Source organism: Amblyomma mixtum, chromosome 10 (genome assembly GCF_055824585.1).
Source record: "Amblyomma mixtum isolate Tamu chromosome 10, ASM5582458v1, whole genome shotgun sequence".
Lineage (NCBI taxonomy): Eukaryota > Metazoa > Arthropoda > Arachnida > Ixodida > Ixodidae > Amblyomma > Amblyomma mixtum.
In genome coordinates, this window is record NC_143021.1 from 26,263,910 (window position 1) to 26,290,865 (window position 26,956).

Below are 26,956 nucleotides of genomic sequence, written 5' to 3' on the forward strand. Positions count from 1 at the left end.
CTGCCATAACTTCCCAGAAGAGACCCAATTATTGACTGAAGAAATTTATTTCTCCCAACCGTTTTCTCGGCGTTTCGAAGAATTTAGTGCGCTTCGGCTTCAGCTTTTTTTAAAAATGAGTAGGTTTAGTGTCGTGGGATACCTACGAAATACATCCCATGTCTTGTTTTGTTTCCCTTTTGCGGCATGTATTCTTGAGTACGCAACCCCTTCCATTTTTCTCTGTAGAAGCCCTGAAGTTTGAGAGACAGCTACTGTTGCAGCACAGGTTATGCAAGTAGTGAAGTTTTCATTTATTTAATCTGTGCTGGGCTCCTCACAGAACACTTCGTCTAATGTGGCATGTGTTGCAAACAGCACTAATATTGCGCTGACTATGATAGCTTTATGATTGCAGAGACACATGATCACGTCCGCGTTTGTGGTCTATGTCCCATGTAAAATCATTATAAACTGTTTGTGTTGTGAGCGCTAAATCAAGACAGCTAATTTTATCCGAGCTTGGGCTACAGTAAGTGGCCTTTCGTTTGTTCCCCAGTTCCCCATAAAGGAGAGTCAGCATTAAGTCCCCGTCTAGACGGTACGGCTCTTGTAGTTCGAAATTGTCTTCTAGTTCTCGAATTGATACTGTGAGCTTTGGTGGGCTGTACTATCGGGAACAAAAGTCTCCGGGACACATGACAAGTGGTATTGGCTAATAGATGACTTGTTTTTCAGCGATCACCTGCTATCGCTAGCCCACATCACAGCACGCGAGTACGACGTTCACCTCGACAAGTGAGGTTCACCTCGACGCGCAAGCACCTGGGTATATACATGTGTACGTAAAAACCGCATAGAAATTGTATAAAATAAATTCCATCAAGGCCAAATCTGCGCTTCGTGAAAAAAAAGTGGAACACATGTGTCCCACTGACTTAAGAGTGACTTTTCAAAAGTGGGAAAACTTGCCAGCGACTCTTGAAAGCATCATCTTGCGACTAGTTTGCCGTGTTTCTGGCATGAAATGGCGAAAATGTGGCGCCGAGGGACACTTCGCTTGTTGTACAGAGGCACTTTGTGCGCATCTCATTCCCAGCAGTAAAAAACCACCACCATAGGGTCGCGGTTCGTTATCAGAAACCTCACCACACTGCATAGAACAATCATTTTTGATCATTTTTTGTCCTTTCTTTTGCTGTCGATAGGGTCGAGTTCTGCTCCTCTCCCTGCTGTTTATCAAAAGACGACCCAGAGCGAGGCAGAAATACATGTTAGAAATATCATAGCTTGCTGCGAGCTGAATAAATGGATTTGCAAATGTTGCTTCAAAAAGCAAATAGAAAATTCTATACCATGATTTCTTTGAGCGTCTGTCGGCGTGGTAGGACATTCTATTCTGATCAAACTTGTCGACAGCATTCATCCTGCAGTTGTAATCAATTTTTCGGGGGTATGTGATACCGATGGATGATCTATTGGGCAGTTTGCGTGACATAACCTACGTGTCTTCCGGATCGTGACAATTCGACAGTAAATGGAAATTATTTGTGTAACGCCAATGATAAGCTATAACTGGGCCTTTCGACTTCCATATGTACTCGGCCTTCCTCAGCTTCTTGTCTTTATTCATTTCCTCAGGGAGATCTCTCATCCCTGTTTATCTGCGCAACCCCCACTGCTCTTGTTTCTAATGACCTATATCAGTCTCGTAGAGGTAAAATGATTATCAAAATAAAGTTGACTTGCAGGCTATACGTTGTTGGAAAGCTAGAGGAGAGTATGTTCGCCCAGTTCCAGATCCGATGCCGATTTTCGTTTTTTCGTTCGTAAAATTGAAATTCTACCAGGCACCTGGTCTCAGAATTCGCCCTGCACCACAGTTTTCAGCACCTTTTTATGGGCTTGAGTTATAAGTATTGTTTCATGGTGGATCTCCCTTTGAAGGGAATGATACTATCATCAATAGCATCAAAAGATTTGTTGGGGGCGTCGATGAGCGGGCGTACCTTGACAAGCCTATCATAACCCTCTTCCCCTCGTTTTTTTTTCCTTGCTGCTCTCATTCGTGTGCAGGCTGTTCATGAATGTCTGAAATCGCGTGAGCGTCACCACTCGCGCTATTTTAGGGATAGGGGCAAGCCGTCATGGCTCCAGTAGTGGTACAGGTGGTGCCTTGGCGACACGCTGATCACTAGAAGCATATTAAAGTACGCCTTTAGTTCTTCCATGCTCAAAACTGACCACTTCCTCCTGTACTTTCTGGCACCCTTGGGATTTGCGCGCTCTATTATGACTTCGCGAAGACCATCGTTGAAATAGAGAGCAAATGCTTCAGCTGCATTTGCTGGTGCTTTTGAAGACAACTGGGGATCTCATATCATGAGGCTTTTAACAACCTTGGAAGGCTCCGAAATACTCCAAAGACTAGGCTCATCTTCCTCTTTTTGGGACTTATCGCTATTTTCCCCCCTCAGCTCCGAGGTGTGAGCTGGTCTCATAGATCTTTTTCTTGCCGGCAATCTTTTCCACTTGCTGGCTCTCTGTGAATCGATGTCGTCCCTTTCTTCGTGGCTTCCCGCCAGTGCATTCTCAGGCACAAAGCCAGCGTCACTACTTTCGGCCTCGTGGCCACTAGACTGGAGTCACCACGAAGGCTAAAGAACAATTAGAAGGCCTCCTCGCGCGTAAGCGAGGTTCCTGCAATGCACTGAAGCAAACGAAATCAAGAAATATGCTTTTATGCACCCTTCACCACAAATAGGCTTAGTGGCTTAGCCATTCTGCGTATGACTGTGCTTCGATACGTTTATCCCTGTAGTTACTGCGCAAAATTTATCAGAACACATGATGATTGAGAGCTAGAATGATATCTCTAAAAAACCGCTCAAACAGAAACTCACGTGGCGCGATGAAAGTGACCTTGATAAGATGCCGTGACGTGCTGTTGCGGTTGTGGAATCCCACTGCAAATGACTGTTGCTATGGATAGCAGTCTTTATCATGATGCCAACTCTCTGAGATGTATCAAGCTTGCAAAATCAAAATCTGGTTGTTTTCCTTTTATCATTTGAATGTATGTAGCTTAAGAAACAAAGAAGAAGAAGTAGATACTTTTTTGTCGTCACCAGCAACGTTGGACACGAGAGCATGAATTTGATACACTGCCATTCACTGAAACGTGGTATACTGATTTGAGCGATGTTGTCCGCTTTCCTGGTTATAGATGTGAAGCGCTGTTTAGAAAGACTAAAAAGGGAGGTGGTGTAGCTTTGTATATAAAAAGCAGCATTCCTTATGAGCTACTCCCGCAGTACACAAATTTAAACCCTTCCTATGAATCACTTTTCATTGAGACGAACACATTTATTTTTGGCGTAATCTTATCGGCCGCCTTCTGCACCTCTTCAAGAGTTTTTTTAATTTTCTCGAGTCTGTGTTAGAGGGCTTTTTGTTTCAAGGTAAACCTGTGGTAGTAATTGGTGATTTAAATATTAACCTACTTGAACAGTCACATTCTGTCAGTGAATTTGTTAACATGATATCTGCCAATAGTTTCTCTAACATACAGAACCCACGCGCATCACAGGATCCAGCGAAACACTTATTGATCTTTGCCTAACAAATAGCGATATTCCCAGTACAACTGCAGGTGTACTTTTGAGCGACATTAGTGATCACCTGTCAACTTTCTGCTTTATAGCAAGGTCAAGTAATCAGAACATCGAAGAAACTGACGCGGCAAAGAATTTCCGCGTTATACGCCAAACAAAAATTCAACATTTTCGTCGGCTCGTTTCTTCAGTCGACTGGAGTAGACTCCTATGGGAGGAAGACCCTAATAGTTTGTACAACGCATTCTTAGACAAAATAATAGAGTTGTATGAACGTGCTTTCCCAATGGTTACAATGGAAAAATCCATAAAAGGAAGGAAGCCTTGGATCACACGAGATCTGCTTAGACGAATCAAGGCATGAAATAGACTCTTCAACCAGTTTGTAAAGTCCAAAGGTTTGACAGTTTCGAAAGAGTACAAAAAAAAATTAGAAATAAATTAGGTGCAGACATAAAAAAATCTAGAATTCACTACTACGCTAGAAATATCTCTGACATTCACTTTGATCCTCAGAGAACCTGGCGTACCGTAAAAGATCTTCTGCAGAAATCCGGAAAAGAAAATATACCAATTCAAATGACGACTGAAGGAACCATTCTTAATGGTAAAGCTCTTGCAAATGAGTTCAACAGACATTTTTTTGGAATTTGGAGCTTTTTCTGCTGAAACGCCCAGAAATTTTGAAGAATACCTGGAATTTAATTTGCAGCACAGCCTGTTCTTATATCCCACTACTCCTGCAGAGATTAGGGATATAATATTAAGCCTAAAAAGAATTGTTCGTGTGGTTTTGATAGCATTAAGGTAGCACCAATTAAAGCAATTGCTGACCTTATTTGACCTCCTTTGTCAATTAACAAATCAAATCTGGTCAAGAGGCACTTTCCCCGAAAAAATGAAGGTGGCACGTGTGGCGGTATTGTTTAAAGGCGGTGCTGCAAATTTAATTAGTAACTATAGACCTATATCAGTTCTTCCTTTGTTTTTCAAAATAGTAGAGAAAGCGATTAATAATAGGGTAACAGGTTATCTTAATAAACATCACTTGATTTCTCCTAGCCAGTACGGATTTCAAAAGATGAAATGAACTGAATCTGCGTTGCTTAGTATTAAAAATGAACTCTTTGAATACATTGAAAATCATTTGTACACACTAGGTGTCTTCCTAGACTTCAGCGAAGCGTTCGATTCAATGAAGCATAATGTACTTCTTAGCAAGTTGCCGTATTATGGAATACGAGGAATCTCACTCAAATTATTGGAAAACTACCTGTCAGGTTGTTCTCAGTATGTTCAGTTAATAATGCCACGTCCGATCCGGAGTTTAACAAATTTGGTGTCCCTCAGGGCTCAATCCTTGGACCTACCCTGTTTCTCCTGTATATTAACGACATTGTATCCATCCCACAAACTCCTTCCGTTATCTTTTATGCCTACGATGCTGGTGTATTTTTTTCTGCAGAAAATTTAGGTTCCTTAATTCCTCGTGTAAATTTATGGCTTAGAAATCTATCTGACTGGCTTGTTGCAAATGAACTTGCGTTAAATGTTGGCAAAACAAAGTACATTGTTTTTAGTTCTGTTAACAGATCAGTTTATATTAGTAATGAAGTGACATTTCAATCCTGCCCACTAGAACGAGTTTCAGATCTCAAATTTTTAGGCGTCCGGTTTCACGAAAACCTTCGCTGGACCTCTCATGTTCAGTTTATTAAACGCAATATTGCGCAATGCATTGGTGTGCTTAACAAGTTCCGTCTACTATTACCTCGTTATTTACGACGTGAGCTGTACTTCAATACCGTTCACTCGCGGCTTCATTACCGTGTGCTTGTTTGGGGCACTACTGGTAGATCAAACATGGAAAGCCTATATTTATTACAGAAGAAAGGTGTCCGCTTCATTGAAAACTTACCGGCACGTGACTCAACATCGTTATCTTTTATGCAAAATAGAATCTCGGACATTGAATCCTTGTGTATGTTGCGTTTGGCAGAGAATGCCTTTTTAGATTTTAAAAGTGATCCACAACTGTTCATATCGAAGCATAGGAAGCATGAGTCGCATTACGAGTTTAGGAAAACTGCTTTTATAGAACTTAAATGTAGGAATAATTATGGAAAGCAAATATCCAGTTGGCTTATTCCGAACCTTCTGAATCTTCATCCTGATTTGTTGGGCGTCATGAAAAACTGTTCTTCTCTGCATGCTTTCTGAAAGCAGGCAAAGAATTTTTTCTTGACTTTCCGAAAAACCCGACTATGTTTGTAGAAACTGCGGTGCCAGTATATTTACTGTTATGTTTGAGGCAATCCCCTTCATTCCGGTTATCTTTGTTTGTTTTGTCAAGGGAACACATTGGTGATTATTCTCTTTACTCAATTACTTTGACTTGTAGCAAGGGTGTGCTACTCAACTCTAGTTGTATGTGGAATCACACGGTATTCCTGTAGAATTTTGTTGTAATGTTTTTTTTTCTTTTCTTAGGGGTGTGTTTTTTTGCTGTCTTACGATATTCTTGCAGAATTTTTCTGAATTGCCTTTCATGTCCATACTGTGCTGTATGAATGCAGGGTGCTTAGGGCCCAGTCAGGTGACCTCATGTGTTACCTTTAGCCCTCTTCACATAGACAGTGTATTTTGTCTGAATTTCTATAAATTTCAATAAATTTCAATTTTGAACGGCAGCATATTCGGAATAAACAAGAGCAAAATTCGGAAGCCTACCTAAACAACTGAACAAATTTCAACTGTACTGTGGTACTACTAGTACCTTTAGAAAAGACAGTTAAACAATTTTTCTCCACCTCACAAAGATTTAGATAAGATGGCAGCACGTAACCGTTCAGCTGATTGCGACTGGTGTTCGCGGATCATTTTTTTCAGCAGGAGGAAAAGTGGGACGTGTCTCCCGCTGACGCACAAAGGGTTATGCGGCAAAGTAGTACCAGTGCTCGCAGACGAGAAAGAAGAGATTCATCATGGAAGCTAGTAGGTCGTCAACAAATTCTAATCGTTCGCTTTCTGAATGTTAGAGCTGGGTTGGAAATAAGCATTTCCAGCTTGCCGCTGCACGCACGCATACGCACACATGCACACACGCGCGCACACACGCAAGCACACGCAAACACACACGCAAACACGCGCGCGCACATACGCACGCACGCACACACATACACACACACGCACGCGCGCACGCGCACACGCACACACACCTACCTTCCGACCGTTCTCCTGGCAACGCTCGCACAGAGCCGCCTCCTACCCCCACCCTCTTTCCTGCAGTTTAGTCTCAATCCGCCTCTCGAATGTTGCCGCATGTAAGGCGAATATTTCTTTTTCTGAAGTTGATACAATCCTGGGTTAATACCCTGCTGGGTGCTTACCCCCTTGATAGCGATTTGATCTCTCCTTCGCTATGTTGATTCTTCTCAAAGGTAGAAAGAATTTTGCAATCACCGACTTCTCTATACTTTTTAATTTACCAACTCCAGTTTAAGAGGTTGGATAAGTTCCAATTAAAAAGAAACAAGGGCGAGTGCTGACTGAAGTTGACTTTGATATAGATGTTTTCCGGAAATGCTTGTGTGTACTGATCTATTTACTGCATATGCGATTTATTTTTCGGACCAATGAATTGTGGTTTTTCTTTTCTTTGATTGGCTTCTGATGCAAGCCAATTTTGTTATTACATAATAACGATTGCATATGCCTTTTCTTCCTCTTTAAAATATACCATGTTGAAGAAAAACTAATGCTGTGAAGTCATGTGATCTAAATAACATTTTTTTTTTGCTTTCTGTTGTGTGCTAAAAATGTTTAGCAAATATGATTGTAAATGACACGTTATGCTGCCTTGAACTGTGGGGGCGCAGAGGCTCTATCAGGCATTTTGCCTTTACCTCTGCCCCCTACACGGAGAGAATCCGTGACACAATAAAGGAAAAAAAAGGAAAAAAAAATGTAATACCGTTTGATAAAACGACAATTTTTTTTGTGGAGCGCCAAAGCTGGCAGTTTGCACTGCAGTCCAGGAGTACTGCCTTACAAAAATTTCTACCCAGTTTTAATTAAATACTTATTGAGTCTCGGCAATAAATTGTATTGCGGTTTAATTGAGAGCTCATAGACATTTTTTTGAGTTTCAATTTAAAATTGGCCACCGTATTCCAATTGGCAGTTTATTAATTTAACTCAATAGATCTAAATTGAGATTTTATTGACTGGCAATACATATTTAACTGACTGTTTATAAACCTGCAGTTCACATTTAATTGTCAGTTTATTACTTGGCATTTTTATTTAATTGACCTGCAGTTCACATTTAACTGACTGTTTATTAAAAGATCTAAATACATCAAGTCGAAAGTTTACTGGTTGTTTATTACCTTTCCACAGTGTTCCGAGCCACATAGTGCATCCGCTATGTGCGTGTGGTGATCTCAAAATCACAACACTGCGATACACTCGCACAAAAGAAAATTGGCGAATTACCCTTCCTGGTGTTTCCAGAGCAGGGTTTCAGAAATGGGTTCTGTGACATGGCATAGTGTGTTCTCATCTGGTGTGACCCAGCCGGCTGATACCAGCTCTGGTGTGCTTTGGTTTACTGTTTCCTGGTGCGGTTGGTGTAGCATTCCGGGATGATGTCAAAGGAAGGGTGGAGCATCCAGAAACAAATTTGTTACCTAACATGTCTTCATAGTTGTTAGGCTAGACGCCTATGGCGCCAGTAGCTAATTTCCCCCTACCGTGTCCGTCTGGAGGGGTTAGGAATGGCGACAGTGCGTCGCGCGCTTCGGACGCTTCGGACGCTGTCCAAGACCGCGAACAGCCCTGTCGGGGCCGCAGGGGGCCGACGACCGTGCCCCATTGTAAAGAGATTAGCTGTCAAGTGGGTGGGGGTCAGTAAGGTCGGCGACTTCTTAAACCCCCGACTGTCTACCTAAGCAGTGGATCGACTTACTGGCGCCTCTAGAGTCGGGCTCTGGCGAGCACTGGGCTCCACCTACTTGTACCTACAGTGCCACTGCAGCGGGATTGGTTGGAATTGGGCGAGAGCAGGTTTAATAAAGCTCCGCCCAATTATCGAGGGGATAAAAACCGCTGCAAACAAAGAGCAAGGACGAGCGCGCCGAGTCCCAGTCTCGGCCGCTTTTCTACAGCCCTTCTTTTAAACAGCCTTTTCTAAAAAGCCTTTTCTTTTCAAACCGCCTTTTTCTCCAAGTTCTTGTATTCGGTCCCGTCTTCAATAAATCAGTTTTGTCTCAAGAAGTTTGGAGTTGCTGCCCCAAACGGCAACGTGCCGCCGGACGAGCATACGAAGACGTGAAGTGCTTTCGATCAGACCAACCGGCCATTCCGACCTTTTTTTTTAACCATAGTGATGCTCAATGTTTGGACATACTATCGTGAGCAAAATTAAGAAACCAATGCAGTTGCATGCTGAAACGTGCCATACTGCATATGGGCATCGGTCTCGACAACAGGATTGCTTCGTCAGGCGGCGCCCGCATGCAGTTTGGTAAAACTCGGCAAGAACTCACAGGGGTCTCTCAAATTTGAGCACGGTAGTATGTACATAGCAGCATGCAAATAATTATTACATGATTCATGTTCTTGACAAGCACGAAGAGCAAGTACGTATTGAAAGAACAAAAAAAAAACGCTCACATTTGCCTAAGAGCAACCTTAGCTTTATTAGTAGACAAAAGCAGCGAATGAGTCGCACTGGAGGCACCTCGCGTCATAGCGTGCATCTTTTCCGAGAAAGTCGAATATCTTTCATTGCCTTGATGGCAGCTTGAATCCATTTGTGTCTAGCGACAGTGCCTGAAGATTAAGGGAGAAAAATTATATATTTATTATGATAAACACTGCTATAATGATCCCATTGCAAAGACAACTAGCAAATGCTGCTATTTGCATTAAAGGAGGATGGCTAATGTGACAGCACCCATGAATGCCAACACTGAATCAGATCCCTTAGGCCTCAACACTTTAAAATACCGAGCTTCATAGCACATGGCTGCCAAATATCAACAGCCTTATTTCTAAAGCATGACAGCTATGCATTCATGAAAATTTGTTAATTCCTGGCTAGTTTTTCTGCTCAGTCACTGCCCCATTGCTCTCAGAACCTCGCCATGTAAGCTGTTTATACTGTCCCTCACATGAGCTAGGAACTATGCCCATCAATTAACCTCTTGTACACAAACCTTCACATGATGACATACCTACAGTGAATTGGTCACTAGCTTCCATCCCATAAATTTGTTATTATCCTTTGTTTTGTGCTTCCTAATAAACAACTAACAAATCCTGAGTTGCAATTCTCGAATACACTGACGGAGTGAATATATACTTCTGTTCTAAATCCAGCTAAAACCAGTAATCACCTGTGAGTGCATCCATTTTCACTTGCGTGAGTGCCTTCCGTAGAGCCTTTTCCTTGCCTTCCAATATCCTTCTCCTGAGCAGTTACCAATGAAGCTGCGCTGTACTACTGCTTCTCTTCACCACACAGTTGTGGTTGCCCGCTTCAGAAATACTGCATCCTTCTGGATTCCGTCCAGAGTTTGTACACAGCCTTTTCAATCTCGAAACAATAAATGAATGCACCTGCAGGAAACAGAACACAGGAATAAAATATCTATGCTATAGTCACAGTCAGGAATGAGACGTTAATTGCGGGTTTAACGTCAAAGCGACTCAGGCTTCGAGGAACACCGCAGTGAAGGGCTCCGGAAATTTTGGCCACCTCGGGTTTTTTAACGTGCACAGACATCGCACAGTAAACGGGCCTCTAGATTTCGCCTCCATCGAGATTACACCGGCGCGGCCACGATCGAATTTCATTTGTTGATTGCATAGTGTCATATGGTACTATGCTTTCATGCCTGTTGAAGCATGCAAGTCAGAAATCATGTAGTTGTTTAAAATAAACACAAAACTTACACCTTCACAATGATGGTGTCATGCAATAGTAGTAGGTTCCGATGTAAGAAAGAAGTGAAAACGGTAATTGTGTACTTTGCCTTTTTATAACGTTAACTGCACAAATAATTTAGGAAAATGATTTAATGCTGATGAAAATCACAGATTAGTATGTGTAATAGATAATATTCAAAAATAAAAATAGTATGCAACAGTAGGAGCACTGCCTGTATATCGCACAAGAGGCTGGGCTTGCTAAGAGCAATTCTGCAATTCCAACTCTTCCACATGCCCTTGACACAACACTGAAATGTGCAATACCTAAAAAATTTAAATGTCATAAAGTAGGAAGTGTAACACAAACTGACGACTGACTAGTAGACAGAGGAAGTAGAAATAGTAATGCAATAACGAGCACTAAAACGCACTAGCCTTCATAACAAAACATGATGCAATTAGTCACATCAAGATGCAGAGCCATGCCAGACAAGCCAGTTTCTTAGAATGGGAAAAGCACAACTACACTCTAGTATTTCTAAAAAGGTGTGCATGTTACAAGCCAAGTGCTCCTTTATTGCTATGCCATTTTTCACTATGACCATTACTGCTAAGTGCATGAGAAAAAGAGGGTAACATTTCGCATTTTGCCTCTTTGTTGTTTGGTTTGCTTTTCTTTTTACTTGGCTGCTTTCTATTTCTGAGTATATACAGTGTGGGGACGCCTTCGTCCCCTGCGTTCACTTTCCCGAATTGCACCCCACTGTTGTCAGCTGCCCCCGAAAAGCACTCCTCTCGGTTCGGTTACTTCTAACTAACAAGGGAGGGCGCTCGCGTCGCAGCGACACCAGCGCCACGGATGGCGTTTTGCTGCGCGCGCGCGAGGGATAGCTGGCTCTCTTCTCCCTGGGATCGGGAAGCGACCGGACGTTTCGCTCGCAGCTTCGCTCTTCGTCGACGGGCGCCTCTTGGTCGGAACTTGCTCCCGCCGAGCCCGTTCCGCTCGGCCTCGGAGTTTATCCCTTTGCCCTACCGCGGGCGAACGTTCGCTCGTAGCCGTGCTGGTGAGTCGGACATTCCTCGATTCCTCAGTGTATTTTGTTGCTAGCTGGCGTTATTGTTGCTATACCAATAAATACCTTGTTTGTGTCAGCCAGTGTGTCGTTCCTTTGTTCCCGCAGAGCAAGGCCCGCAGTGGTCGCCGTGCGCTCGGTAGCGTACGCGACCACGGGGTGGGGTAAGCGCGGTTTTGAACTGTGTCAGCCGCACTTAAACGGGGAATACGTGTTTATCTCCCCTATTTTAAACCCCACAACAGTGCAACCCATATAATGTGGAAAACTGATAATGTAAACAGTTGTTAGTGCAGCATGCATTCATGTCTTATATCCTATTCTTTTCGAGTTGTTTAGCCATGCCATCAGGTAGCAAGCCAAAAATCTGAGTCATCCAGGTCGCTACAATCTCCTAGACAAATATATGTGAATTAGAGCAAGTATACTCACTGAACTGGCAAAAATCTTAAGGTTTACAGTTAAATTACTATTTCAGCTGCACTATAATGCCTTTCACATTTTGCCCCTCAAGTGAAATCAGATGCCTTCGCTGGAAAGGTCTCTGAGGATCAATAACTTCGTGTGGGCTAGTCGGTTAAGCATCATTGTAAGAGGCAGCGCAAAAGAAACCAGGACGAAAGGGAAGACACATATACCACAGGACGAGCGCTGAACTACCAGTTGGTACTTCAGCGCTCGTCCTTTGGTATACGTGTCTTCCCTTTCATCCTGGTTTCTTTTGCGCAGCCTCTTACAATGGGTCTCTGAGGAGTGTCATGCGACACTGGCGTTACAGTAGAAGAATGAAAGTTATCCTACTGCTACAACTGTTTAGGAGGAGTGCTATGTGACACAGGTATTACAGTAGAAGGATAACAAGGCTGTCCTCCTGCTGTAATATCGCCTTAAAATTCTGGTCTGTAGCCCGCCACTTCAAATCCAGAATTAAAGTTGCAGTATTGGATGACACCTTATTGAGAAGAAACACACAGATACTATTTCAAAGGGAAATGCCAACATATGCCGTCAACACTGTTTCAAAGCTCACTGGTGCAACACACTGATCTCAACACAGAGTTCTAGAAAAATGCACTTTAGAAAACTCAGTACTTACATGTGTTCTGCAATACACGTTGAACGGGCACATATAAGGAAGACAGCCCCACAGTTGGACAGCGGAGACATCATTTTCAGTGACAGCTCTTTTCAGACCTCTTCACCATTGGACAGCAGGCACTTCACCTGCATAACATCATAATTGGAATTTCACCTGTGCAATCTATGGAAGATGAAGTACCCACAATGACTGTGTTAATGGGTAAGAGTTCTTATTGCCAGTTTCACACAAACACAAGGCAAAGTTTAAACAGACAAAAGTTAACTTGCTCACACTTGAATCCACGATCAGCTCTGCACTGTTTAGGGTTCTTCAGAAATATTTAATCTGAAAGGGCTGTATGAAAAGGCTTGCAAAGCGCTCGAGCCTATTTTTGGACTGGTTATTCTTCAACATCCAACAATGATTTTTCTTCACGGTCGCCTGCCACTAAAAGCACTTTACGGCTACACTAATGATCGAACAGGCAGTTTTCTCATTGGGGAAGACGCATCACTCCTCTATTTACGTGAATACGCGTTCATACAGCCTGTTACTGGATGTGGCTTTTTGAGCTTTTAAGACACCACTGCGAGGCGATTGCACCGACAGTTCAGCCTTGGAGGACGACGTATTCAGTCTGCTTTTGATTCCAACGCGATTAACCGCCTGCCACAGTGGCCAGTAGCGCGTATCGCTTGGTCTGGTTCGGTTTATTGGGGTTTAACGTCCCAAAACCGACTCAGGCTATTCGCAAGGGGCGCATACACTGGCGCCACCTAGCGGTCCGAAAAGGAAACGCCACAGGGATTATTGCAGACGCCAACAGAGGCGCTGAAGAGGCTGAAGGCCTGAAGGCGTTGGTGGCTGCTTTTGCGTTTTCCTGCCTGTTTTTACGCGCGTAACTTCACGCGATGGAAAGAAAATACAAGAGCAATCGGATGTGTTGCGTGCCTCATTGCGTCAACAGAGCTGTGAAGAACCGCGTAAGCCTCCATTCGTTTCCGGATGGCTCGCGATTGAAAAAGGAATGGATGGTCAAGCTGCGTATGGGTAAAGCTGTGACGCAGTCAATGAGAGTGTGCAGCGAACACTTCGCCGCCGGAGACTTCTTCTGGAGCACTACGGGTGAGTAAATGTGCGCTTTTGTGACTTCTACGGTACAGCTACCAGGGAAGGGTAGTGTAAAGCGCTGATCTTCGATCATTGCGTTGTAGCGTAGCTCGGGCCTTAAATTTCAGCTTATGCTGTCCTAATATTGGCAGTATGGCTTGCAAAATTCGGTCGTTACTCTCTCGGTGACCTTTGATCATGCCAGCGGGTGCATGACGAGTTCAGGCTAACTAATCTGACTGCGAACTGATTGCTTTTAGCTGCCGCGGTGGATCAGTGGTCACGGTGCTCGGCGGCCGCATTTCGATGGAGGTGAAGTGCTAAACGCCCGCGTGCTGTACGATGTCAGTGCATGTTGAAGAACGTCAAGCGGTCGAAATTCTTCGGATTCATCCACTAACGCGTCCCTCATGTGTTAAGTCGCTTTGGGGCATTAAACCCATGAACTAAACTTACGCGTCTCTCGAAGCGCCAGAGTGAGTCATACTAGCTCTACAGTTTCCTCCCGAAACGTACAGAAACTTGTGTAATATAACTTGCAATATTGCAATAGCCAGAAAACGATTTATTGCTGCTTTCTGTGGTGGAACGGGATAATTTGGAGATAGGTTTTAGAGCTTCTACGATTTCTGCGCGACACGGAACTCCGCGTTCTTCGGCTCATATGGGCACAGACCAGTCCAACCAATGCTAACTTTTTAAAAATATATTTTCGTTCAGCCTAAAGTGTAGTTATGATGAAGTTTAAGCTGGTCCCACCGGCAGTCAGTGACCTCACCCTGGTTTCTGGGTGAAGCCAATGTAATGCGTTATTGTGTTTCCCAGACCCTCAGCTGTGGACGCCCGTACGAAAACGGCTAAAGAAGACCGCTGTACCGTCGCAGCGCCTGCCTGTCAGGCCTCATGACCACCAGGATTTGTCCAGGATTCAGGCAGCAGCAGCTCGCGCGGCACGGGCGTCTGCACGAACTCAGGAAGGTATGTTTTGGGAAACTTGATATGTTTTTTTTTTCCTTTAAGACGCAAGGACTTCTATTGAATGCCATATGCTCAGTGTGCACCTATTTTATTCTTCCTCGTAATTTGCAAGTCGGAGTGGGCCAAGACCACTGGGGCTTCATGAACATGTAAAATGAACCAAACAATAATTTTTTTTTTCGATGCAAATGCCCTGGAGCAGTAGATAGTGCCGGTTGTCAAACTGGGTAGAAGTACCATTGATATAAATTTCTAAAAGTGACATAAAATTGTCTACACTTAAGCTGGCCGTATTTTGGAAGGCGATAGTACTATTTGTTTCAATGCACTGTCCGACAGCAATAAACAGATCGTTATGTGGTATGGAATAAACTAGATCTTCAACATTTATGAAAAAGGCATATCCAATCTGCTCTCCTTTTAACATGCTGGCTACATCCAATGAATTCTTGATGGTAGAGGGATCAGAAAGAACCAGATTATTGAAGTGCCTAAGCATGAACCTAATAATTTGTTGCTGCCAGGTCCCTTTCTCGCTGACAATCATCCTGAAGGATGCACCAGGTTTATGAGTTTTCACCGCGGAGAACACAGACAAGGTGTTCACTTTTTTATTTTTTATTTGTACAAAGCTTGTACCATAGCTCTGGCTCGTAAATGAGAACAGCAAATAAAGCAGGCCATCACAATACATGGCAGCAGTGCTAGGAGCCATAAAACAAATATCCCAGCTTCTTGACAGGATTATTTGATTCGAGTACATATGATGGAAGGAGGTTCCACTCCGTGACAGTCTCGAAGAAACTACCGGAACCTGTTTGTTCGTGCTGATTGAACGTTCATTTGCATGTCGTCTTCTCCTAGAGTCTACTGGTTCGACACAATGTTTTTTTTGTCATGCGTGCACATCATGTCATATACACAGGTGTGTACATTTTACACCTGCATCACATAAGTGGCTGCTGTGACCTCAGTAGCTCAGTGCTTTAGCTACTGCACCACCACACTGGGCCAGGCAAAGCTAAAATGCAACAGCTCTAAACAAATGGTAATATTTAGGCTGTGCTGTCACTTTTTCACGGGTGAGGGTTCTTTTGTTTTGTGCAGAAGCGTCCTTACCAAGGGATTCAGACACAGAGTCAGTGCCACTCGCCTTGCCCACTGAGGCGGAACTGGCTACCAGTAACATTACCAAGGTAAGCGTTGCGAATGACGTAGCCGCACTATGTGTTGTCATCATTCTATTGCTACTGCTTTAGGATCTTCTCATCATGCCTTGGGTACATTTGGTTTTGTGATGCAGATGGCTGACTCAGAAGCAGTGCCAGGTGATTCCTGCCTCAACAAGGCTTCAATCGGGCAAGATAGCCACTTGTATTGTGCTGCTGCACAGGATGTGGAGGTGGCCGACACACTTCTGCAGCTCCTGGGGTGCAGCCATGTCGAAGATGTGCTCAAAAAGAATGTTCTGGACAAAGGTGTACAAGTTAATACTGATGCCCTTGCGCCGAATAAGTTGAAGTTGGTAGATTCGCTATCAACCAATGGTTCTGTCGTGGCCTTTACAGGAGTGAATTCGATGAATGCACTGATGGCAATATCAGATGAGGTGGCTCGAATAGACCATTGAAACACAGCCATTCCTGTATTTGACCTCGTAGTGCTTGTGCTCACTAGGCTGAAAACATGCCTTCCTTTCGAATGTTTGGCCACGTTGATCGGCGTAAGCAGAAGGACAGTAGCAAGGCACTTCTACGACACACTGCGAAACCTTGCTGCCATTTTGGAAGCTGCTATTCCATGGCCTGAAAAGGATGAAATAAGAAAGAACATGCCACAGTGCTTTCATGACTACCGAGAAGTTCGCATTGTGCTTGACTGCACGGAAATTGCATTAGAAAAATTTCACTGTGCATTATGTAGGATATTGACGTACTCCTACTACAAAGGCATGCACACTGCCAAGGTACTCATTGGAGTGTCGCATGCAGGACTCATCACATTTCTTAGTGATGGGTTTGGCGGCAGAGCTTCCGATAAAGCTTGTGTGGAGAAAGCAGCAGTTCTCAACAAGCTAGATAGCATTAGGGACGATGTAATGATCGACAAAGGGTTTAGCATAGATAGTCTATGTGCGGAACACGGACTCGGAATTGTGCAGCCCCCTTTCCTGCGGAACCAGGCGGAGTTCACAGCTCCCGAATCTGAAAAGACACTTAAAATTGCCAGGGCGAGGGTGCACGTGGAACGAGCAATCCAACGCATGAAAGTGTTCAAGATTCTGAAGGGGCCCGTTCCTTGCGAAATGGTGGGAGCGGTTGATCAGGTATTGATCACTATCGCAGGCATTGGCAACTTTTCAACGCCTGTTATTTCTGAGAAGAGATTTGGACTGCATGTTAACTAGACCAGGCATATCAACTGCAGACAGAATCCATTTTTTGTTTAATTGTATCAGCACCTTTTAACCTTTATCAACTTTTTTTTATCACATTTGTGTCATTTTTATTTGGTTGGTTTATGGTTTATGGGGTTTAACGCCCCAAAGCGACTAAGGCTATGAGAGACGCCGTAGTGGAGGGCTCCGGAAATTTCGACCACCTGGGATTTTTTTAACGTGCACTGACATCGCACAGTACACGGGCCTCGAACTTCTCCAAAGAAATTGTACGAGAACGTCTGGGCAGGAGGAGCATACATAAATGTACATATAAACACCATCCTACACCATATTTTCTTTCGTTCTAATTTAAGCAGCACTAACTTTTAGGACGAATACACAGAGGACATAACAGGACGGGCACTGTCCTGTTATGTTAGCGTCCTAAAAGTTAGCGCTGCTTAAATTTGAACGAAAGAAAATGCATAACAAACTAGCCCCGCAACGTGTTTTACTAAGTACACCATATTTACAAAGAACTGAAGATGCTGTGCCTGTTCATCATGCTTCAGTGTTTATACTTTACAATTATTGTGAAGCCTTGCAGTAATAAAAAAAAAACCTCACCACTTCAAAATACAGTTCGACCTCTTTAGAGAGACTCCACAAGTTTTGGCAAAAGGTGCTGGAAATAGACGAACTGCAGCCTTCGTATGAGCCTGTCAATAGGTTCGTCACATCGGTGCACGGTGACGATTAGTGAGTCTACTTCGGAGTACACTACAAAGCGTGAGCCGCCGCGGTGGCTCAGTGGCTATGGTGCTCGGCTGCTGAACCAAAAGACGCGGGTTCGATCCCGGCCGCGGCGGCTGGAATTTCTTTGGAGGAGAAATTCTAGAGGCCCGTGTACTGTGCGATGTCAGTGCACGTTAAAGAACCCCAGGTGGTCGAAATTTCTGGAGCCCTCCACTACGGCGTCTCTCATAGCCTTAGTCGCTTTGGGACGTTAAACCCGATAAACCAAACCAAACTACAAAGCGTGCTTACTTCAAATTGAGCAGGAACATCCCAAGCTGCACCTGCGAAAAATACGAATGCCTCTTGTTGATAACAATGTTTTATCCATCTTTCTTTACATAAGGAAGCTTCTTTTCTTCCACAAGTTCTACAGCTTCCTTTGTTCTGCCGTGTACTGGGCTCTTTACTTCTAGGAGAATTGTTGGCACACCCTTGGTGAAGACAACACCATCTGGGCTATAACCTAGCCAAGGCAAGAGAGGGCGCACAACCAGGCCAACCTTTGTTACTGAATTTTAAGGCGGAAGCCTTTAATGCCTCATCGTTGTAAGCAAGAGCTGTCGACAGAAATGTCACGCTTTTCAATTGGTCTAAATGGTAGTCACGTCACAGTACGCGAATTTCAATCGGAGCAATTGTACTTTGGGTACTAACCATGCAAACAATTAAAGGGGTCGTATAGTGATGCTCCAAGTAAGTTTGAGTTTAGTTAATTGCTTAGTTAACCAATTAGTCTAATTAACCTTTCTAGTCCGACCAGATAAATAAATAAAACCAAGTAAGAAATTGGCCGAGCTTGAGAATCGAACCCCGGTCACGTTACCACTCCGCCATGCCAGCACGATGGTTTGGAATGAACAAAGGTGCGTCTAGTGAATACGGTGTCTTCGTTCACTCCCATCTTCCTCCCTTCCCGTTACGGTGAGGTTTAGGTGCCCACTGAGATATGTGAGAGAGATACATTTCCTTTCCTCAGAAACCAATTTATCGACGAGCAAGGCGTAATTGTCCGCGTTTCAGAATGGTCCAAATTGTCGGGACGTCACCGCGCGCGAATTTTGACGGGTGTCCACCGAAATATGTGAGACAGTTACTGCGCAACTTCCTTTCCTCAAATACAATTTTCGACTAGTGTCTACTGAGATATGTGAGACAGTTAATGCGTAATTTCGTTTCCTCAAATACAATTTTCATTTTCTTCATTACGGCCCCTCTTTCTTCTTTCACTCACACTTCCTTCCTGTACGGTGCGGCTCAGGTGTCCACCGAGATGACAGAGAATTACAGCCCCATTTCCTTTCCTCAAAAAGCGTTGCGTTCAAAGGGCAACGCATCGCGCCGAACGGGTGGTGGCGTTCCTTGGACTCCGTGGCAGCGCTACAACACGCTGTCGCGTTCCACTCCTAAAGGCGAAGCTTAAGCGTCATTAATTGGCACTTAATTAATACACCAACAAAATGTGCAGTGAACAATCACGTAGCAGAATGCAGCACTCAGGCTTTCGCCTTTCAGCACTTTAGCCGCTAAAGTTCCTCGTAATTTTTGATATCAGCGTGGGACCCAAACATATCAATATTGCATGAAATCATAGCTTTTCCCTTTTTGGCACTGTTTTCTCTCCTCGCTTATGCTAAATTTTCAGTGTTCAATCATGTCGGTAATGTACCACCAACTTTTCCATGCTTATTCGCACGCTTCATACGCTTATTGGCACGAACTTGCCGCGTTCTGTTGTAGCGACACGTGCCGTGCGTCAGCTATCTGGGCTACGCCGAGAGGAGCTAGGCAATGAATGCTATTAGCAATAAGCGGGCGTCAAATCGTTTACAGTATGCTTCCGGGTTTGTAGTGGCTTAAGTGGCCGACGGCTGCAGTTGCTAGTCACTCACTGGAACAATTGCAGTTCCACCTGGGCAACGCACGATCCCTTGCGCGCTGGTTTTGCATGCTTTCTAAAGGAACGCACGGTTCCCAGTCGTGATTGTTACTCACCCATGACGATATTAAGCTGGAAACACATGGCGCGATTTTGGGCGCGATTGCCGCGCGGATGGTGGGACGCGCGCGTCATTCTGACGCGTGGCCAGCATAATCCATCACGAAATCACGCCGCCGCGTGGTTCTACGCTAAGTAGAAAAAAACGCCTGTACTGGCGCGGCGCGGCCACTGACGTCACGGCCTGTGTCCACCAATCAGCGTGCAGTCATGTATCATTTTGGTTTTTTGGTTTGCCAACAGATGGCTGTGCTCTCCGCGCATCTCGGCGGAACCTTTTTCGGAACTTGTTCCTTGTAATTTTTTAGTTTTACTTCTGTAGTCGGCATTAGCCGGCTCTTCGCTTGCTTTTCCCTACCGTGTTGCCTGGTTGCCACGAAAGCTTTCGGCCATCATTACTATTATTTTATGCTCTCAAGTGCGGCCATCCTTCGGAAGGAAAGTGAAATATGCGTGGCACCTGCTCCCTGTTATCCTGACTTTCCGCTCTTTGTGCCATATGGTGTTGTCTTGACTACGTGTTGCAGCCAAGATCTGCAGGGCTTCCTCCCGAGTCACCGCCACATATTTTCTGTAAAAATGCTGCTCCCGTTCTGTCAAATCTTGGTCTGATGATTTGCATATTTTGAACTTTCCAACCTGTTGGAAACGAACATTATGGTACAGGAAATCAGTGTAGGGCCTCATGTCCTGGCACATCATATGGCTCAGCAATTGGTGTTCATCGTCACTTGGATCCGAAGCAGGTGACTGAGAGCTCTCCTGCAGCTTGCCGTGAAAGTGAAGTGCCAATGCACTTTCTGGCAGGGCTCCTATCAGTCTCTACCTTATGGCTTCCTGTGTGTCTGTAGCTAGCTGTAGCCGTTGCTGGGCATTCACATGGCACAGTTCTTTCAGTTCTCTTGCGTGGTACATCGGTGATGCCTTCAGTTTGCCCCAGGCTTGCTTCAGGTCGGTGCACGTCAGATGCTCCAGATTGTTGATGCCGGTCCTGTGAATGAAGAAAAGCAAGTGATACTTCTGTAGCACATGTCTGCATAGCTGCCTTTAGATGTCTGTATTAAGTGCCACCAAGTATTTAATTAGTTTGCAGTTTTTCAAAGAGTGTTTTAATCTAGCTCCAATAATTTAAACCATGCACAAAAAGGAACTTTTCTTATTACTGTTCGGAACTTTGGTGATACTAATGCTAGTTAGCAGAAAGCAAGAATATTTTCATAAGAATGAAGAGTTTAGCTCTGTTGGTTGCGTATGTGCTTTATTTATGTGAAACTGCCTAAGGTTGCATGAGTTGTTCTACATGCTCAAAGTGCCACTTCACACTTGCTCTACTGAGCTGTGCCTGATGAAAATAAAAAGATGAAATAAAAGCACTCTTGCCTGTTTACAAACAGCAACATTGCGACCATGTGTTTGCAGTGTTGGGAGTTTCCAGCCTTGCAGGAGCAGTGGCCCTGAAAATGAACAGTGTGCAAACGAATTTTAATTTTCAAACGCAGCGATTATCAGTCCAAAGGATAATCAGCGTGAAGTAAACCTCGCATATGGTAAGGCATTCTGTAATAATTTTGTTATTAATAAAAGTTGATATAAAACGATGGAATATGTTGGTGTTAACTCTGCATAGACAAGAGCAGCACCCGCCCTACATAAAAATGGCTGAGGCTTAGCTTAGGTTAAGCCTAGTCAGATGCGAAGCATATTGTCGCCGAGTTGCATATCGAGCACGCCGCTTGGCTAGACGTTCTTCACGCTCTTCATCAGTCTCTGTAGCACGCCGCAACTTTTGCTTCTCATTCCAACGAGCAACCCTGTCTCCAGGAGGCATCTCTATCCCGTGTACGCCTAGCAGAGGCAGGCGCACCCCCTTGTATACCGCCGCTCCAGCATCACGTGTTCGCTACAGCGCACCTAGCGGCAGAAGCAGGAAACACATTGGTCGCGACGCCTCGCGCGACGGCGCGGCTGGGGCCCCGTTTCTCCTATGTCGTTACGTCACGCATCACGTGGTCCTCCTTGGTCGCGACGCCTCGCGCGACGGCGTGAGCTGGGCCCCCGTTTCTCATCTGCTTTGACGTCACGCACCACGTGGTCCTCCTTGGTCGCGACGCCTCGCGCGACGGCGCGATCTGGGCCCCCATTTCTCATCTGCCGTGACGTCACGCACCACGTGGTCATCTTTGGTCACGACCCCTCGCGCGACGGCGCGCTTTGGGCCCCCGTTTTTCATCTGCTGTGACGTCACGCATCACGTGGTATGACATGGAGGTCACGAAAGGTCAATGGTAACGACACCGCCGCGCTCGAGGAGCTGGGTTGGGCTATTTTAGTATGCTTCGCATAAAAACATTCGCGTCTGTATGAGCACAAACTGTTGGGTAAGGTGGTCATGGATGATGTGCAACCCAATGACAGACACAGTACGACCGCTAGCATATTTCCTTGAGGCTGCTACGACGTGATGTTGTCGCCGCAACGTCGAAGGGCTCCGCGACCTTTCAAGAGCTCCGTCGGCGTTCGGGAGTTTATGCGCAAGTCAGATTGGCGATGTTTGTCGGCGCACTATATACAACTGTACTGACATCGTCATGCCTAACGGTAAAAACATCGCTACACCACTGACGCTGACTGTACTTGCGACAGACCGCAGGCTTAACCGCACAGCCTGTCTAGAGAAATGATACTTTCGAGCGAGCCGAGCGTTTCATGCTGGCCTGTATAGCTCCGTACACAGTAAAACGTGTGACATACCTTGATGGAGCTGTCTTGGCTGTAAATGAACTCCAGTTCATGGGATGTGGTTTTTGCTGAGCGTTCGATGTCTGCACGCAAAGTCCATGTATTGTGACGGATCCAATGCTAGAAACCTTCACGCCGCAGCAGATGACATGGCCGGCGTTGAGAACCGCTTCGCCTTCAATTAGGCATCGAATTCTTGTTTCTGCCGCTCCAATATGGTTCATGATGTCTCCTAGAGACAGCGGCCTGCTGAATGGTAGCGACATCATAGCAGACTACCGAAAATCGATTAGCACTATAACGCTACAACCTTCCGCGGCGCAGCTCGGCACACGACAACAACGACGACGCGCAAGGAGTATCATCGCAATGACAGCCATGTTGAATCGCCTCGCGCGCCCCCTATAGGTCATGCCCGTTGCGAATAAGGGACGCCGCAGTGAAGGGCTCCGGAAATTTCGACCACCTGGGGTCTTTAACGTGCCCTGACATCGCACAGTACACAGGCCTCTAGAATTTCGCCTCCATCGAAATTCGGCAGCCGCGGCCGGTATCGAACCCGCGTCTATCGGGTCCGCAGCCGAGCGCCGCAACCACTGAGCCACCGCGGCGGGTCTGGTGCCGCACAGTCCGCTGCAGCGAACACGACTCGATGTCGTATCGAGCAGAGTATATCCAATGCCGAGCCCTGACACGTACTCGCGTAGCGCAGTATGTAGCGCCAGAGACCGAATGACGCGCACTACGGGCCACCAAGGCGGGCAGCTATGGGTTAGCTGCGTCGAATGCAGAGCGAACACAGCATACCCCTAGAGCTCGACAGCAGGTTTAATCGTCTCGCATAGGTGTGTTAAAAGCTTACGAAGCCACCTCAAGAAATTGTATCGACGCGTGTGCTCACAGCACATAACGCAACGCTAAACAGGTCAAGTTGCGTGCACTATCGTCAAACCGCTGCGAGCGGATAGCGACGAAGAACATGCGTGCAGGCAGCAGTGCACAACCACGTCGAACAATGATTTTAGCTTATTTTCACGGCGTTCGCGTCGCAACGGGTACACTGTGAACACAGACAGTACAGCTAGTTAGTGACTCAATGTAGAGTGCATTTTGCCACCGCAGAAATAACCGTGCACAATGTCGGGGGGGGGGGGGGGGGGGGGTTAACAATGGCGGCAGCGTCTCATCTCTTCCGTTTCTTCTCGCCTTAGTGCAAGGTGGTTAATTTGCGTGGTGGCAAATTGCGCGCATTCCTGCACATTATTACAGGTCTTACCTGAAAACGAAGACTCGACGCCTTCCAGTAACCGCTTTCTTCTTTTGTAAGGCGGTTCCGGTAGATAAAAGACACAGCAGCTTCCATCGGTGAAGTCCAACATGCTGCATGACGAAAAGCCAGCAGGCTTCCCGGCGCGGTCACTTTTTCACGAATCACACCCTGCAGGCCCAGCTGCACACCCCCCCACATCATCGCACTTCAGGAAACCTACATGGACACGAAACTTACCAGCTACGCCGCATATAACCAACAAACGACACCAGACCACCGGCCCAACACCGCCATCCTGGTCCACCGAAATTTAGCAGCTAATCATATAGACCTTAGTTACCCCGAGGTTCCGCACACTTTCGTACAGGTCCTACCGAACAGCCGCTCACAAGCCCCGCTCCACATCCTCAACGTCTACAGCCCCCCTAGCGACAAAAGCACACGAGTGGCAACCCTCGTTCGTAAGGCCTGCGCGACTGCACAAACAGGGATGCTACTCATCTTAGGTGACTTCAACGCGCCGCATACCGAGTGGGGCTACCCCCGCAAAGCATGCGGTCGTAAGGGAGCCAAATTGTGGGAGACAGCCAAAACACTGGGCCTGACACTACTCCTAGACCCCGACAGGCCTACTCGGATTGGAAACAGTGTCTCACAGGAGAGCTGCCCCGATCTCACTTTCGCCCGCAACATCCCAGACGCACGCTGTGAAAACCTCGGCATGAACATAGGTAGCGACCACTATGTTCTCAGTACAACCTTCACGGCTACACACAGCAAAGCCCCCAACCGAACAATCAGGCACACTAACTGGGACGCCTTCCGATACGTGCGCGCCAAACGCACTTCGGCCCCCATAGACGACCTGGACACATGGACAAACTCGCTGCTCGAAGACATCGCCAATGCCACCTCCACGACTACCCAGGACGAGGATGGCCCCTCTCCCGACGCCAAACTCATACACATGTGGGAGGCCCAGCGCAGTCTTAGCGCTCGCTGGCTCCGCCAAAAACACAATCGACCCCTCAAGCTCCGTCTCGTTCGCCTCGAGCGAGAGATCGAAGCTTACTCCATCAAACTGAGTCAGGAGCAATGGCATCAAACCTGCGACCGTCTTAACGACCAGTTAGGATGCAAAAACTCGTGGTTCTTGCTCAGACATCTACTGGACCCAACTCACACCAAATCCACATCTCACAAGAACCTCACCCGTGTCATACACGCTTTTCAGGGAACAAATGAGGAACTCCTCACACCCCCTCCCGTGCCTCCAGAAATAAACGCTAAATTAGCAGCACTCGAAGCAAAATTTGACCATAAACTAAAGGAGCTAGACGCCCGCCTCGAGGCCAGATTCAATCACCTTGCCGCCGCCCTCACCGAAAAACTTCAGCAGCGCATGGACGCTATGCTTACCAAGATGATGGAGCTCTTGGAGCATAATCTTACCCATCGCTTCACCCAATTTCAAACCCCCTCCACTCCCCCCATCCTACCTCCACAAGCACAAAACACCTTCCCTGAGCCACACATACCAATTGACACCCGTCTTAATACCCTCCTCAATCCCCCCACCATCCAATATGGCGGGGGGGAACACTAATTATCTCCCCATTATAACTTGGAACTGCCGCGGCTTCCGGGCAAAGCGCGCACCTCTGCAACTTCTCCTTCCCACCATCACACCCACGCCCCACATACTTCTTCTCCAGGAGACTGCACACCGAGCAACCCTCCCCAGCTACACATCTACACACTCGGATACCACTAACACACCCAGGGCGTCCACACTCATCCACCGCAGCCTCACCTACAAAACTCATCACATTACGTCTGAGACGCCCTGCGTGATCACGGAAATTATACATCACACACATTCACTTCCTTCTATATTTATAGCAAACATATACCACCCCCCGTCCCTGCCGATGGCCCCGCTAGAATCACTTCTGCGAAAGCTACACCATCTAGCAGGGAAACATCCCCTACTCATCGGTGGGGACTTCAACAGTCAGCATACTGACTGGGGATACACAACCTCGACACATCGAGGTCGCAGGCTCTGGCTGCTCCTGCAGAGCCTCCAACTCACTGTGCACAACACATTTCAGACGCCTACGCGGATCGGCAACAGTGTCAGCATGGACACCAGTCCGGACCTGACGCTGAGCCGCTGTATCCGCGGCGTTACCTGGAACAGAACACAACATACACTGGGCAGTGATCATTACATTATACAAATCACTTTCCCATACAAACCACCCCGTCACGCAAATATGACACACGAACTCATTAACTGGGATGCCTTTCGCGCTGCACACACCGCCCTCCCAGACACTCCCATCGCAGACATCGATGCATGGGTGCAATCACTCAAGCATGACGTTCACCACAACACACGACACATTGAAACTACAACCGAAACACCGACCCTTGACACACGCCTAGCCCACCTCTGGGAGGCTTATCACAGCATCCTGGAACGCTGGAAAGGCAACAAACACAACAGAACGCTTAAAAAGCGGCTGGCCGCGCTGCAGACACAAATGCAACAGCACTCTGAGGAGCTCTGTCGATCCAACTGGGGACAGATATGTGACGGCATCGCCGGAAACCTGTCCAGCAAACGTGCATGGCAACTCCTCCGACACCTCATTGACCCCACACGCACCAAATCAGCAGCACAGCACCACGTGACACGCCTCACACATGAACACATTGACGCTCCCGACACCCTTCTAGACACACTTCAAACCATGTACACATCTCCAGGCGGCCCCATACCTCTACCGCACTACACAGGACAAGCAAATCCAACACTCGACACCGACATCACGCAGACGGAAGTCAGAGCGGCCCTCCTGACTTTCCGCGCCAACTCCGCACCTGGTGCAGACCAAATCACAAACTCCATGCTCCGTAATCTGGATGACCAATCGATCACCCACATTACGAAATACTTTAACCAGTGCTGGAGGGAGGGTAACCTCCCGCAGTCC

General features: G+C 46.2%; 1 pseudogene; it reads left to right on the forward strand.

Annotated features, from left to right (window-relative positions):
• Positions 1–13,591: 13,591 nt before the first annotated feature.
• The window catches only part of LOC149325429 (uncharacterized), a 78,785-nt pseudogene continuing 65,420 nt past the window's right edge, over positions 13,592–26,956 (forward strand).